Source organism: Zosterops lateralis (genome assembly GCF_965231275.1).
Source record: "Zosterops lateralis genome assembly, chromosome: 6".
Taxonomy (NCBI): Eukaryota; Metazoa; Chordata; class Aves; order Passeriformes; family Zosteropidae; genus Zosterops; species Zosterops lateralis.
The window spans coordinates 42,353,219-42,368,043 of NC_139761.1; the positions used below are offsets into that span (position 1 = coordinate 42,353,219).

A 14,825-nucleotide genomic window follows, 5' to 3' on the forward strand; every position below is an offset into this window, starting at 1 on the left:
TTACTTGACTGTATTCAACTAGCTTATGGATTTTAAAATTCTAGAAGGACTTCTAATACGACATAGAACTTTATTTTATTCTCAAGTATGTCGATTTCACAGAAAAGCTGAAGCCTGAGTAAGGATACCAAACATATCTTGACTATTTGAGAGAGGACTGAGCAAAGAGCTAGTTATAGTATTACATGTATGGAATAAGTCAGAGTTACTGCTTAATATTTGAAGTTTGCTATAATCACCATTGAAGCACCTGACACTCTTTTTTGGGGTTGTGTGGAGGAGTTAGATCTATAAATAATATCTTTCTGACTTTAAGAGAGACAAATGCCAGCAAATACATCATCTATATTCTGTTTCCATGAAGCAGGTCATGTATCTGACCTTACACAGGCAAAAATTTCTGTAAAATTTCCATTGGACTTAGATCCCTGAGAGAAACAAGACACAAGCCCAATTCTGAGCACTTTAGGTAACATAGATAATAAGTACACCTAACATACGTGGGTAAGCAGGTAAGAGCATAGCAAACATGTCAGTACTTCAGTAACCCAAATTAGGGAGCCAGTTCAGAAAACACCAAAATGCATGTCAGAAGTGATTCTAATCAAACTGTGGCAGATTTGATAGGTGAGCTTGGAAGTTGCATTGTTGTATAGCTGTTATAGCCTGCTGAAGGTGGGACCTAAACTCACTGAAACCTTGAAGCTTTCAAAGAACTTTTGCCCTTGAACAGCTGCCAAAATCGAGTTTTAGGTGATTTGGATGTGCATACAAGTTTTAAACAAACATTGATTTCTGTAATTGGAAAGCAGATTGTCTTTCAATGCAAATTATTTTCACTGTTGCAGTTTTTTGCAAAGGTAACTTTATACCTTGTTTCATATTGTTATCGTGTCTCTGCATCTGTGGCCAGAGCTGGTATCTGTGAGTACTGAGTGCCCTGTACTTTTTTGCAAAGACAACTTTATACCTCATTTCATCTTGCTGTCATTTACTCTGCCTCAGCAGCTAGGCTGGAACCTGCAAATACTGGTTGAACTGTCAGAATCAGGCAGGCTTTTAAGAAAATGAGTTTTGACATTCCCTTCCTTAAGATGATCCCTTGTTTTTCAATTACTGCTTTCTGACTCGGAGATTTTTTAAGGTAACCCTGAGTTTGTTCCCAGTCTGTCAAGCAGGTGGCAGCAATGCCACGTCGCAGCAGCTCCCGGCCCCTTTCCCTGACATCAAGTGTTAATGCAATTGGCCAATCAGTGCTAAGATGATGGGAGGTAATTGGGTAATTGTATTTTACTGATCACAAGCAAAGAAAAAGGGAAGGGGGGGAGAGAAGGAGAGGAGAGAGGGGAGTAAAGAAAAAAAAAAAAAAAAAAAAAAAAAAAAAAAAAAAACGCAACAGAGGAAGAGGGGAGAGAACGGAAGGGGAGAAGGAGGAGTGTAGCCAGAGAGACCGGCCCTGGGACATTTGCAAATCCTACAAATCCTAGGGTGCCACTGAAGGGTGGGGAGTAACAGAAAACCAGAGCGACTGAAAAGCGGAGCTACTCCCAGCAACAACAGCAGCTGTCAGGAGCTGGATATACACATACATGCCTCTCTACATGCACACACGGGGAGAATTGAAGCCGCAGCTCGTAGGAGGAAGGAAGCGTTTTGGCTGTGCAAAAGGCTATGCATGTCAGGGATGAAACTAAAAGCTGAAAGAAGCGGCTGCGCTCCTGGGACTGTGTCATCTTGGAAGGGAAGGAGGCAGGAAGGAAGGAAGAAAAGGGGGAAGATAACTGACATGTGCAAGAAGATGGGAGACTAACTCACTGCTGTGCAGAAGGGAAATCCAACTTGTACATCTGAAATACACCAGGCTCAGCTTGGAAATGAGATCAGACCTGCATTGAAACACAGAAAGGGAGGAAAAGGGAGGCAGAGACGGGAGAGCTTTCATCCTCCTTCCTGTCTCTCTTTCCCTCTCTCTCCTCAAAGAAGAAATAGAAGTTTATCCGTCTCGGTGCTTCTGGATTCATATAGCTGCTGGACAAAAGATGGAGAGGAAGCTAAAATGAAAAGCAAAGTGTGCTTCTGAAATTTACAGCTAAGAGGACAAATCACATCTTCTCGGCTTTCTTTATGCCCCATCGGGGGAGTTTTAACGTCTGAAGGATTTTGAGAAGTGGGGGGGGCAAAGGCGAGAGTGGGCGTTAAAAATACCCATCCCAAGTGTTTAGAAAATAACGAGGTGATGGATTTATTCTCGACAGCTGGTGGGAACCTTGAATTTTTCTCTACTCCCTCCCTTCTTTATTTCATTTAATGTGAAATTATGAAAATGCAGAGGAGTTGGAGGGAAGGCAAAAGGATATAACGTGGAGTTTGAAACAAGGAGAGGGTGCTGATGCTGTGGATTGCTGGCTTCTTGCCGAAATCAAAAATCCAATTGCGCACTGGGTTGTGATTGGAAATCTAATCAGATCTTTGGAGAGGGGGGAGAGAGACTAAAAGTTTATTTTTTTGACAGACAGGAATAAAAATTTAAATGCAAAAGGTGATTCTTTTCTAAAGGAGTGTGGGGTATAGAGGAAAAGAAGAATGGGAATCCCCATTCTAATGTGGAGACTCATGGATTGGATAATTGATAGTGCAGCAAAGAAGGGGGAAAAAGAAAATTGCCTGCCAAGACCTGGATCTTAAGGGTCACAACAAAATTACATTAAAAAATGCAGATGGAGGATTGCTTAAAAGGAAATACAGTTATTTCTGCTCTTCAGAGAAAAAACAAATAGAGAGCAATGGGGGGCATTGGAGCCAGAGAGGCAGAAAACCTCAGAAAAAGGAAACTAGGCAAACGATCCACAGTGGAATGAAAAGTTTCGGAAAGGAAAAGGACCATTCATCCTCCTCAAGGATTTTCTTTTTTTTCCTGTTATTTTAAACCACTATTCTTCAGTGAAGGCAACCGTCAACATTACCACTACAGAAATTTTCAGCAGAAAAGTTGAAAGCCACAGAGAAAATAAAGGACAGAGAAGAAGAAAGCAAATTGCCAGAGGGGGAGAGTTCAGCAGTGCCGGGTTGGATTGGCACCTGTATGGACTGAAATTGCTGGGAAATTGCAATTGGATATCCTTTTTCTTTTATTTCCTTTCTTGTTTTTAATTTTGGTTTGGTTGTTGAAATGAAATAGTTTTCTAACCCCTCCCCCACCCTGGTTTTTCATAATCACTCGGATTTCCAGCTGGATAGTCTTTGAGGATACAGTGAGTATACTTTCCATTTTACTATTTTTTGGGAAAGGAAATGTGCCCCATTGCTTCTCTTCTTTCATCCTTGTTCTGCCTTTCTCGGTCTTTCCCCCCACCTGAATAAAGAACCTGGCTGTATTTTGGTAATGGCTGGAGGGAAGGGGGGGTGGAAAGAGGGAAGGGAAGGAATGAAGATAGAGCTGAATTCTCACAGTAGCTCAAATTCCTAAAACTCCAGCCTCGGTAGGGTGTTGCAGACACCTGCCTGTGTGTCTCTATAGCATTTGTAAATGTTCACTAGCAAAGAAATCTTTTGAGAAAGCCCTTGGTGTGAGTGGGGGGGTGCTGCCTGATTGCCCAGTCTCTACAAATGGATGCAAGTTGCATGGAATTAGATGCACAGAGGAGGTTTGTTTATTTATTTACTAAGTGTTTGAAATAGTTCAAGGCTCTAATTTAAATGCTGGTATCCAATCTGACATTGCAGGTCGATATGGTGTATTAACAGGAGCATTTTATATTCAAGCAGAGAGGTGAAGGATGACTTTTGGCGGGAGTGGGGGGGTGTGGGGCAGGAGCTTTTAATGGATTTTGAGGATGCTGCTCTGAGAGAAATTACATGTTTAGACTTCCATCCTTGCTAAGAAAGGACAGTAACAGGCAGAGAGAGGACATTCTTCTATTAAAGGGGAGTTTAGAGAACTGCTGTATTGGCCACCCATGCCCTCCGGATCTCCTAGGAAATTCTTTGTGATTTTGTGGTGAATCCTTCAGGGTCCCTTTGGACTTTCATGGCAGTTGAAAGAGATTTACTTTGGTTGACAAGCAGTGAGAGGATTCTGAGGTGTCAGGAGACTGTTTTTTTTTTATTATGCTGGTAATGAAAATAATTAAAAAGTGGCTTCTAAATGGTGGGGTTCACAAATTAGCAATGATGTGTAACAGACCAGTAAATCTCTCTCCCTTCCTGGAGAAATGTGGTGTGGGAGTGTGGAATAAAGGGAGGAAAACCTGATATCCTCCCTTTAAAATAGAGGTCCATGTTTTCCTGTGGGGAAGAGTGCTACTTCCGTCCCCTCTCTTGGCATGACTGCATAGCTCGTGGGTAGGGAGATTTCTTTTTTTTCTTCCCCTTCTTCACCTCTGCCCTCTTCAACCCAGGCCTTCACATGTTAAGGCTCCAACTGAAGGTACTAGGCCAAAACTGGTGCAGCAAGAGAGAGCGAAACAACTAATTAAATGAGCCATTGAATAGGAATGCTTTTTGTTGGTTAGATCTTTTGTGGGGGGGCAGCCAAGGTGCAGAAGTAGCTTTGCCACTCATTTTACTTTCCTCTAGCAGTAGTAATCTGGAGAAGGGGAGAGCGGTCAGGAAGAAGTTTCAGGAAGGAAAGAAGAGTTGGTAGATCCAGATTTTAGCTCTTTTAATTTCTGGCATCATTTCTCACTTCACAAGCTGCCTGTATGAAACAACAACAAAAAAAGAGCTGTAAGTTCCCTGGATAAATACATAAACCATTATTAGCCTCATCCTTTTCCCCCCTTTCTTCATTCACCTGCATCACTACTGTTACTTCATGTAAATGTCCTGAATCTTTTGGCATAATGCAAGTGAGAACTTTTGCTTCTCAGGAGTGTCCCATGTGCTTCTGTTTGGAGGTCATGCCTCTTAAACACTGGCTACTTGAAAAGGATTAAGATTTAGGATTCAATTCTGTTCCTAAGGAAATCTCTGGGAGTTTTTCTTTGGCCACGCGAACAAATCAGACCCTTTATGCAGTTGTGCTCAGAAAAAGAAGGAAGCAGGCACAGCAAAAATTGTTCCATCCAGCTTCAATTACTCTCATCCTTCTCAACATAGCTAAATTGTTTTAGTGTGAAGTGCTTTAACCTCCTTTTGTTTTTCTCTGGACCCATGTTTCCTGGTGGGACACTAAATGGGTAATAAGTTTGTCAGGATCTGAAAACAAGTGCAAAACTCTCTCTTCTTCATTCCTTCATGTATCATGATAAGCCTGTGCCCTGTTGTGGGCTACAATTACTTCAGCAGTTGCAGTAATAGAAAAGCTAAATTTATGTTAAGCTGCTGCTCAGTAATTACTGAAGGAAAAAGAAGCTGGCTAAGGAAAAGGCATCTCCAAGCTTTTCCCTGGAATGCTGTCAAGTGAACACGCAAACAGAAAATTTGATGGAGCAACTCCAGTTTTGGACAATAGAAAGCTGTCATAGGTGCCCCATTCATTTTGTACAATAACTAGCAGGAGTATTTTCTTAACATGATAAGGAAGCACAGGGAAAATTAATCACCAGTTTGGGCTGAAATAGGCAAACCTTGTCAACATTAAAAAGCTAGGGATGTGTGTCTGCTTCCAAAGAGGCAACAGTTTCACACTTCAGTGAATCATTCACTTAATACAGTAGCCAAAAGATACATGGAGCAACCCAGAGATTAACTCATTCAATATCAAAGTGGGAATGAGTATAGCATTTCTCAGCATTTGTGCTGAGGCTTCTCCAGAGCCTGAAGGGCTGACGATAAAATAAATACCCAAAACATTAATCCAAACATCCAGCTAAGTGAGAAGCAACATATCTCCTCAACCAGAGGCTCGAGCTGGCTGTCTCTGCTGCTTCCCTCACAGGTGTCTGAGCACAGGTGTATCATTCAGTGGCATAAGCTGGTCCTGAGGGCTGTCTCCTCTTCAAACCATGGATGATATTTTGGTAGTGACCCCAGGCAGCTGGGATTTTGGCACTGTACCGGGAAACATTCTGTGTATATTTAGGGACTAAATGCTTCTAAAGGAGGAAAGATAAAGCTGTATTGGAAGGTCCTGCTCTGTTTGGTCTAATTGTTTTCCAGAATGTCAGAGATCGCATACCTCAAACTTCAGGCAAAGTGTAAGTTATTAATGCAAGTGGGTGGCTGGTTTGTGTCTTTTCTCATGTCAGGAATGATTTGTACTGATCTAGAATTGAAGCAGGTTCAGTTTGCTGGAGCGGCAAATCGTGTCACAATATCTCCCAGCCTGATACCACTGACAAGTGAAAAATGGGCTTTCAGATTAGGTGAGACCCAAGAATAGACGTGAGCCAATACAAGCAATCATATGGGACTGGAGAAAAACAAAGGGATTCCAGAGGTGTTGCTATGGCTTCCTATATGTAGGCTTCAAAATCATTTGCCTGTGACCTAAAAAGCTGTCTCCCATTTGGCATGAAGATTCTTGCTGTTAAAACATGAGGCAGGAAGATTTTGGATGGGGCTCAGGACAGGATTTTAGCACATTTTGAAAGAGCTTGGTGCTGGTAAAAAAAAATCCCAAGGCAGGCTATCCAAGTTGCAGTATATTCACTGAAGGAGTGCACTGTGCACAGCAGCAGTGTGAGAGCGAGTGCCTCCATCTCGCTCTTGCCAGAGTGGCTTCATGTTGGCTTGGAGATATGCTTTTGTTCCTGATGGCTAGTGAGGGAACAAGGGGAGAGGGAAGGATGCTGGAATTAGTGCCGTTTTCAGTCTGGGATGAAAATTACTCTGAAGATATGCAGTTGGCACCTACTAAGTATTTTCTAGAGTAGTGAAGCTGACCGGATTTTGGGTTACCATTCTCAGAGGCCTTTCATCCCATTGCCAGCTGCTCCATGAAAATCATAAAGAAATACAAGCCTCTTCTAGCCCCCCAGAGGATAACCCAGATGAGAAGGATTTAGCAATAGCAGCAGCCATGCTGATCTGGAAGGCAGCCTTGAAGCATGCTTGAGTCTAGCAGCTTGGAGAAGGAGCAGCCCTTGGAAAGGATCCTGCCTCTACTTCCTGCCATGGCAGAAGACACTGCGGATTGGTTTGTGACACTTGAGTGGTTTATTTAATGATTTTATTCAGTAAAAAAAAAAAAAAAAAAAAAAAAAAAAAAAAAAAAAAAAAAAAAGTACCTGTTATTTAACTCTACTATCATGGTCTTTTTTCTTCTCCTAAGGGGTAGAAATGGGGTCACAAGAGGGAAATGATTATGCCAGTGGTGTGTTTTAGTTGCATATTCACACACTGCAGTACGTGGAAGTGAATTAATGCATAGTTCCTGATAGGAGGTCTGGATACTTTGCTATCTGTTAGCAAAAAAGGCAAAAATCAGACGTTTGTGCATGCACACAATAAAAGAGAATCAGGATTTACATTTGGTATCCAAGGAAGCGAGAGCAGAATCCTGCAGGGCTTTCTGTTCATTGTTTAAATGTTGCCATAGTGATATCTCAGGGCACAAGTTACATGTTTTCCACTTCTGGAGTTGAGCTTTCCTTCTTTCTCTCTCTCTCTCTCTGTGTCTCTCTGATACTCTAAACTACCAGGAATATCTCCGCAGCAGAACTTTGCACTGCAATAGGAAAAGGTGTTTGCAGGCTGCATTATCTGATGGCATAACTGCCTGTATGCTCTTCACTGATATTTGCTAATATGTTGGAAACCCAATTAGAAGGAAATTGTTAGATAGAAGTGGAGTGGGAGACTTATTGTTGTTAGGACATCGAGCATATTACAATATTTTCTGTAGTGGTGATATGTTAATTGGATAGCTGCAGGCAAGCAAAGTGTAGCAGTCGCTGACAATTAGAAACAACAATGAACTTTCTAGGACTGAATCTATTCCTTGGGCATATTAAAATGCATTTCAGGTATGTAGCATAGCTTGTGTAAATTTAAATACTAACACCACTGCAATAAGTCTTAAAATTTTATTTTCACAGTGCTAAGACAAGATTTACCTTTGCTGCCTGTGAAAGGGAGAGAGGCAGCATCAGACCACTGAATAAAATCTACCATAGTTTTGCTGCCAAGCTTGTACTTGTTATGTCAGGACTGTGGGGGAGCAATATAACCAGGAACTAGCAGAATTAAAAAGGAAACCAACCACCCTCAAAACAAAGCAAAAGATTCCATCAACAATTATTTCACTTGCAACTAGATAAAGCTTACTTAGAAGTTTCACAGCAAGATAAGTTAAATAAATGATGTTTTCTCTGCAAACCAGCAGCAAATCAGAGCAATCATTAATGCTCTTTGTGTCTGAGGAATCAGTTAGTTGACAGCTATGGGATTATGGGATTCATACAGTCCTGTGCATTAAAATAATCCTCAGAAATATGGATGTGATTTCCTTTCATATTTGTATGGACAGTATATTGTGACCTGACTTCTAGAAGGCAGAGGGGTTGGTGCTTTTATTTCCCCATACATATAAGAATGATCGCCCAAAGGATCTGACCTGATAGTAAATTCCAGAAAGTATTAGTGTCCTTCAGATCTGCAGCACATTTTGATTTTGCTTACAAGCCTTTCTTCACTTTCATGGCAATAATCTCCTCCCTCCCATGCCGTGTTACATGGGAAATAAAGCCAAGCACACAAAGATCCTGGTTATCAGTGTGGGGGGTGCAGCAAGAGTTATAACAGTACAGTTTTCTTCACACTGCTTATCATCACACCTTAGACATGATCTTAAGCTAAAGACTATCTTAAGGCTTTAAGCAGGCACTAATTCTGTTCATGTACTTTGAGTTTACCCCAGAATCTTTGCAATGGCAAAAAGGTGGCCATCGGTGACTGGGATGGGGGGGTACTCACCTCACTTCTCATGCACTGTGCCCACTCTTCAAATTACTGAAGATCGTCAGATTCCATTGTCTTGATTGGAACTTATTATGGTAGGAAGTAGAGGATGAAAGTTTCATATCTTTATCAGCTATAGGCCAACGTTTTAGTTTCTTGTTAATCTCCAAAAGCAGCTATTAGTGGACTATTCATGTAAGAGAAGAGGATGACAGTCTCTCCATGAATGGGTAGAAGTGAGATTTCTCTCTTGCAGTAATTAATTAAAAGAATTGGGTTTTTTATTCGCTAATGCCCATTTTTTAGTTGTCATTTAGCATTGTAAAGTGTATGAGCTAGTTGGTTCTGTAGCAACCCTTCCAGTTTAATTTTTTTTTTTACATTGCTTTTTCTTCTGTTATTGTGTTGCCCATTAGGTCTTTTTCTTCTGTTATTGTCATAAACCCAATCTTGCTCCAACTGATCTCAATCAGATATTTAGTAATTACTTCAACAGAACTGATCTTGCTCTGTAGGTTTTTGTTTTCTTTTTTCTTTATTTCCAGAGATAAATTATGAGTGGGTATTTATATTTACAGATATAAAAAGATGATCTGAATACCATTTTGAGTTAATATGCTACAAGCTTCAAAATTTCCAAGGGTTCTATGTTCTTTTGCCATCCTTGCTGACATTCCAGGTGTTAGTGCATCTTTTTCATCAGTGTGTAATGGAATAATTGATGAATTAATCTCACTGCCACAGAAAAATCTCACCTTATGCTAACAGAAGCAGCTTTTTTAAAAAAATTATATAATTTAAGTCTGAATTCTCAGTCCTTAGGGTGGTGCAATCACTGTGTGTTGATTATGTATGTCAAGAACTGAATCTTGTGACATATTATAATCAGTTCAACAAAAATCTTTTTCCTTTTAAAAGCTAGGAGAGGCTTTACAGGGACAGAAAGAAGTTGGTTAAGGAGTCGTGCTTTTCCTTCCCTCAGTACATGCAAGTTTCAAATGAAATGTGCACAAATATATTCAATTCCATGACCTTCTTTGCCAAAGGGCATATATGCTGTGTTAAGGATTCTTTACTTAGCTGTTTGGTTTTACAAGGATTTTCTTTTCCTCTACTCACTTTGTGAGCCCTTATTGGACAGGCAGCTTCTTCTACAAGTGGTTATATATTATTTTTCCAGAGGAAAGCTTTTTATATTTGTTACAGCCTTTATAGAACTGAGGCTCATTTTTGTTAAGCTTGTTGATGACACAGCTACCAGAGGGGAAAGATGGCAACTCCATTAGCCTTTCAGGCTGCTCATATGCAGTGCACAGTCTACTACTTCAGTAAGAGTTTTATTGCATTTAACGCCCGTGTGAATTTTGACTGTATATGGTGCAGGGAAATAAAACCATAATGGATTTCTCCTTTGAACCAGAAAGAGGTCAGAAAACCTCACCTTCAGTGGATGTTCATGTTGCTGTCCCTCTTTCTGTAATGTGCATTTTCATGAGTGGTCTGGCCCTGAAGATTGAGTTACATACATTAAGTAAAGGCCTGGAGGTATCTGTTGAAGACTACTGAATCAAACTGTAGTGGAGGATGGCTCAGTCCTTAGGTAACTTTCCATAGCATGTGGAAAAACATAATTGCATTTTCTAATGGGAAATTTAAGGTTTGAGGATATATATGAAAATGTCATGCAGCAGTAGTAGAATGTCATTAAGAGTTGCAAAGAAGTGTAGATAATAAATTCCTATTGCAAAAGGTATTGCATCTAATTTAAAATATGATCCAGGTAAGATTTTTTTTGTGGCAAAGAAAGATGAAGTTGATGATTGCCTATGGCAAGTCAAAGATAAAAAGCAGTCAATGATGCTGCTTCAGAAATATCTATATTCTAAACCTGAGGAAAATTATGAGAAAAATTGATTGGAAAGGACATATAAACAGAAGGCTGTGAGTATAAACCGGTCAGTATCTAGGAATATATTGGTTTGCCACAGAAAAACCCAATTCCTAAAAGAGTTCATATTTGACTTTGAGTCTGTCTTTGATACAAGGAAAGGAAGTAAAAACTTAACAACTAAACCAAAACTGATATCAAAACTAACTAGTACATAGTAGGGAAAAAAGGGGAAATCATATAACAACCTCTGTTAAAAAATAAGGTATTAAAGGAGTAAAATTGGTGTCATAGGATATAAGTGTTGTGATTGTGTGGTAGCCTTAGAAAACACCAGAAATAAGGTGTTTTCTAAGGAGAAAATATGCAGTTGTATGGTCTCATATTTCAATGGGATGCTTTTGCAAAAGATTCTCTGTTAATAATAGAATGGGTCTTTTTACCTTAAAAACAAAAACAGTATTTACAACAATGGAAACAGTGGCTCAAATTGTAATCAGAGCTAGAGCAAGATTGCTGGCTATAGCGGGCCAAGATTTCACAGTAATTTACTCATCTTTAAAAAGCAATATTTTTATTGGGCATTACAGAAGTCAGAAGATTTGCAAATTGCCTTATTAAATTATCCAGGCACTTGTTCTATTCATTTTCCTAGCCACAAGTGAGAAATAAGGGAGAAATAAGGGAGTATTGCTGTTCTTTTTGTTGTTTTTATTGGCCACATCCTGTGAAGAGCTATTGGCAGTAGTGATGCATAACTATCAGAATAATTCAATTAAAATTTCTATTCTCTGTCTGGAAAAAATATTATAAAAAAATTATTGTGAAAAGAGAAAGCAGGTGAAAGGATTTTGGGGAATATTTATTAGGGGACAAATATTCTTAAATCAACAGTAATGTTTTACTTTTTCAAAAAGTTGTCTAGAGTATGTAGCTAGAAAACATTCTAATGATATGAGTGAAACTTATATGGATGTGGTAACCATTGACCATTTCCCGTGACATAAATTTTAGACAAAGTAACTGAAAGTGCAATACAGGATTCAACTGGTAGAAACTTAAGGCAGGGAAAAAATTAATGTCAATAGTATGGTATTATGGGAAGTATTTTCTATCAAGCAAACAATTTGACCCTTTTATACTGGCTGGCTGGTAGATAGAAGTTACCATGGAAATAAAATACACTCAAACTTTGAAAAACATAGGATATTTAAGTAGCTTAGAAGCCCTTGTGAGATATTTAAAAGTAAGTAAAGTGAGGAAATATTTTTTAATGGATTATGCAGATATTCTAACTCTGTTTACAATAATTGTACGAATGTTCTAGACAAATCATTGACATAAAATTACACTTAACATAAGTGTAGAGCCTACAGTTAGCAAAATAACCTTGATAAGAACATCTGTTAGGATGGGTATGTGAGGGTAAACTGGGTAAATAAGATTAACTGAGCTAACTGAGAGGACATTTCCCAAAACTGATAATGCTAGAGAGGATAATTGAAAAAAAAAAAAAAAAAAAAAAAAAAAAAAAAAAAAAAAAAAAAAGACAAAACCAGAGACAAATCCTTAAACCAGGAAAAAGCACAAACACTCTAATAATCAAAAATAATTTAAAAAAACTCACAAAACAAAGCTTGAATAAGAATCTGAAAGAAGCATGACGCTTTTAAAGCATGGATCACTGGAGAGGCTAGAGAAACAGAGCAAAAACACTTCTTGAGAGGCTGCCAGACATTGACCCCTTTCATTGCAACCTTTGGCTTGGTCTGACCAAGCTGTGCTGGGCACTGTCAGGGGCCACCATCCACCTGGTGGAGTGGCTGCACAGGGTGACCTGCTCCTTTTAAGAGCATGCATGAACTGGGAGTGCCTTCTTCCCAGCCTGCCCATTGGCACATACCATGGGAACACCTGGAGTTGGAAACCCGTGTCTTGAGAGGCAGAGTGAGCAAGTAGAAGAGCCTGCACTCCCAGGAGTGTGGACATACTCATAACCAGCACAGCCTGTGAGGATATCTGAGTGATTTTTTTTTTTTTTTAAGGTTTTATAAAGTATTTAGGTATTTATTGATGTTTTATAAGTGTCTGGTATGATGGTTTTTTTGTTGCATTGTTGATCCTGAGCTGGCAGAGAGTGCCAGTTAATTAAATGTTGTTGGCCATAGAGATGTGATTTCAGTCAGAAGGAGTGAGAAGTTTTCCTTGAGACCAAGTGAGGCAGCATGATAAATAAGAAAGGCACTCTGAGTAATATTGGGTTACACATAAGAAGGAGAAATTCTGAATGAAGGACACTCATCTGTAAAACCAGCTCTGAAGAGAATTTGAGTTCGCAACAGGCAAGAATTTCCACATGAGCTCCCACAGTGCTAGTGATCAAATATTATGACATTCCAGAGACAGAATAGTGATTTTACCAACGTTGGTGAGAAAACTGGAATGCTGTTTCCATTTGAGTTTGTCCACATTTTAAAAATTTTGTTGAAAAGAGTAGAGCCACAAAAATATTCAGTGCTGAATAAGGAGGAAAAAATTAGTACTTTAACATCAAGCTATTTATTAAGAATATCAAGAACTGATGTGATTGGTTTAAGGGGAAAAAATAGATGTTTAAAAGTTTTGTAATATACCAAATTCTAAGAAGGAACAATAGATGGAAGCTGAGGTCTCATAAATTCATAATAGAAATTAAGGGTATATAATTTACCATTTTTTAAATTCACAGAGAAGCATTTTCTCTATCTCTTGGGGTCTCTGTGGAAGACTGTTGTAGTGAAGTATGCCTTATTGTGTTTTGTATGTGTTGGTAATTCAGAAAGGCAGAGTAGATGATTCTGAGGTCCCTGTACCTGCAGGTAGGAGGAATATAGCCTGGGCATCTATAACCAGGCTTCCAATCCTGGAACACTGGAACTTCCATCAACAAATATGTGTAGCTTGCTACGAGCAAAACACCTCCAAGGATTTCAGTCTGCAGTCCATCATTCCCTCTCTGCTAAGATAGTTATCAGAACACCAAAGAAGTTTTTGGGTCATCTGCTGCTTTATGACAGTACTCTGACTCAGTGCATCAGACTTCTGCTTGGTTGGAAAAATGTCCTTTGAAATCTGTGAATTTGTCAAATCTGAAATGTTCTATAAAAATTAATTTTGAAAGCTGTGCTGTGGGTGAAAAAATATCATTTTTATTTACTTGTTCACATGGTACCCAATTCACAAACTTTTATGTGACCAAGATTCTACCTCCTTCAGAGTTCTCTTTGTGGTGTAGAGGTTTGCAAACTTTAGGTGTACTTCTGAAACACTGCCTTTTCAGCAACCTGGGCCTCCAGCTTGAAGAATTCCATTTGTTTAAGCTGATCCAGGTCTTCAACATCTAAATCAAAAACCCCAAAATTATTGTCTCTGAGCTTGTATCCAGTTTAGGCTTCTGATATGAATCCAGATATGAATTTCTGCAGTAGTTGGTCAGATGGCACCTATTTTGCAATAGATGCCAGACTACTTTCCAGGTCTGAAATGGACATAATATAAAGGTGTCAAAGATGGTACAACCAACATGCTCTCTGCTTACAGGACACTAGTGATTTCTTTGAACACATCCTTTTCTTGCTGTGAATGGCTGCTAAGCATTTCAGACTAGAAATGTGCATTTCTGTCTTCATAAAATAACTCCATTTGTGGACTTGATTTTAGTTATTTTGATTGCTAATTCTCATCTTAGGTTTGGGAAGACAGATAGGAAGAAAGAATTAAATGAACTTTCCCCTACATCTCTGCATAGTAGTTTTTGGTAGTATAGGTTGAAATTACATGCAGTCTCAATGGGCTATCTTCTCATATTTCTAGCTACTCTTCACCTTCCTTGGACACTGTTTGCACTGAACATTTCCAAAAAAAAATTGCTGATGGAGATCTAAAATAAATATACATCTTTCATACCTCTGGTGAGGTAGATGTTCGCTTTCTCAGTTTAGAATTCTGTAGCCCAAGTCAATTTTGTCATATAAATTTGGTTTCCTCCATTCATGAGCCTCTCTGGAATAGAGAACAATTTCATTGTTACAGCTGAGTGGTTAGTCCAAAAGGTCCT

General features: G+C 39.2%; 1 protein-coding gene across 1 annotated transcript in view; it reads left to right on the forward strand.

The window, feature by feature from the left end:
- The first annotated feature begins 1,197 nt into the window (after positions 1-1,197).
- The window catches only part of LRRC4C (leucine rich repeat containing 4C), an 88,528-nt gene continuing 74,900 nt past the window's right edge, over positions 1,198-14,825 (forward strand). The window contains exon 1 of the mRNA XM_083864402.1: positions 1,198-3,251. The gene's annotated coding sequence lies outside the window, so the exon portion shown is untranslated. The remainder of the gene's footprint in view (positions 3,252-14,825) is intronic.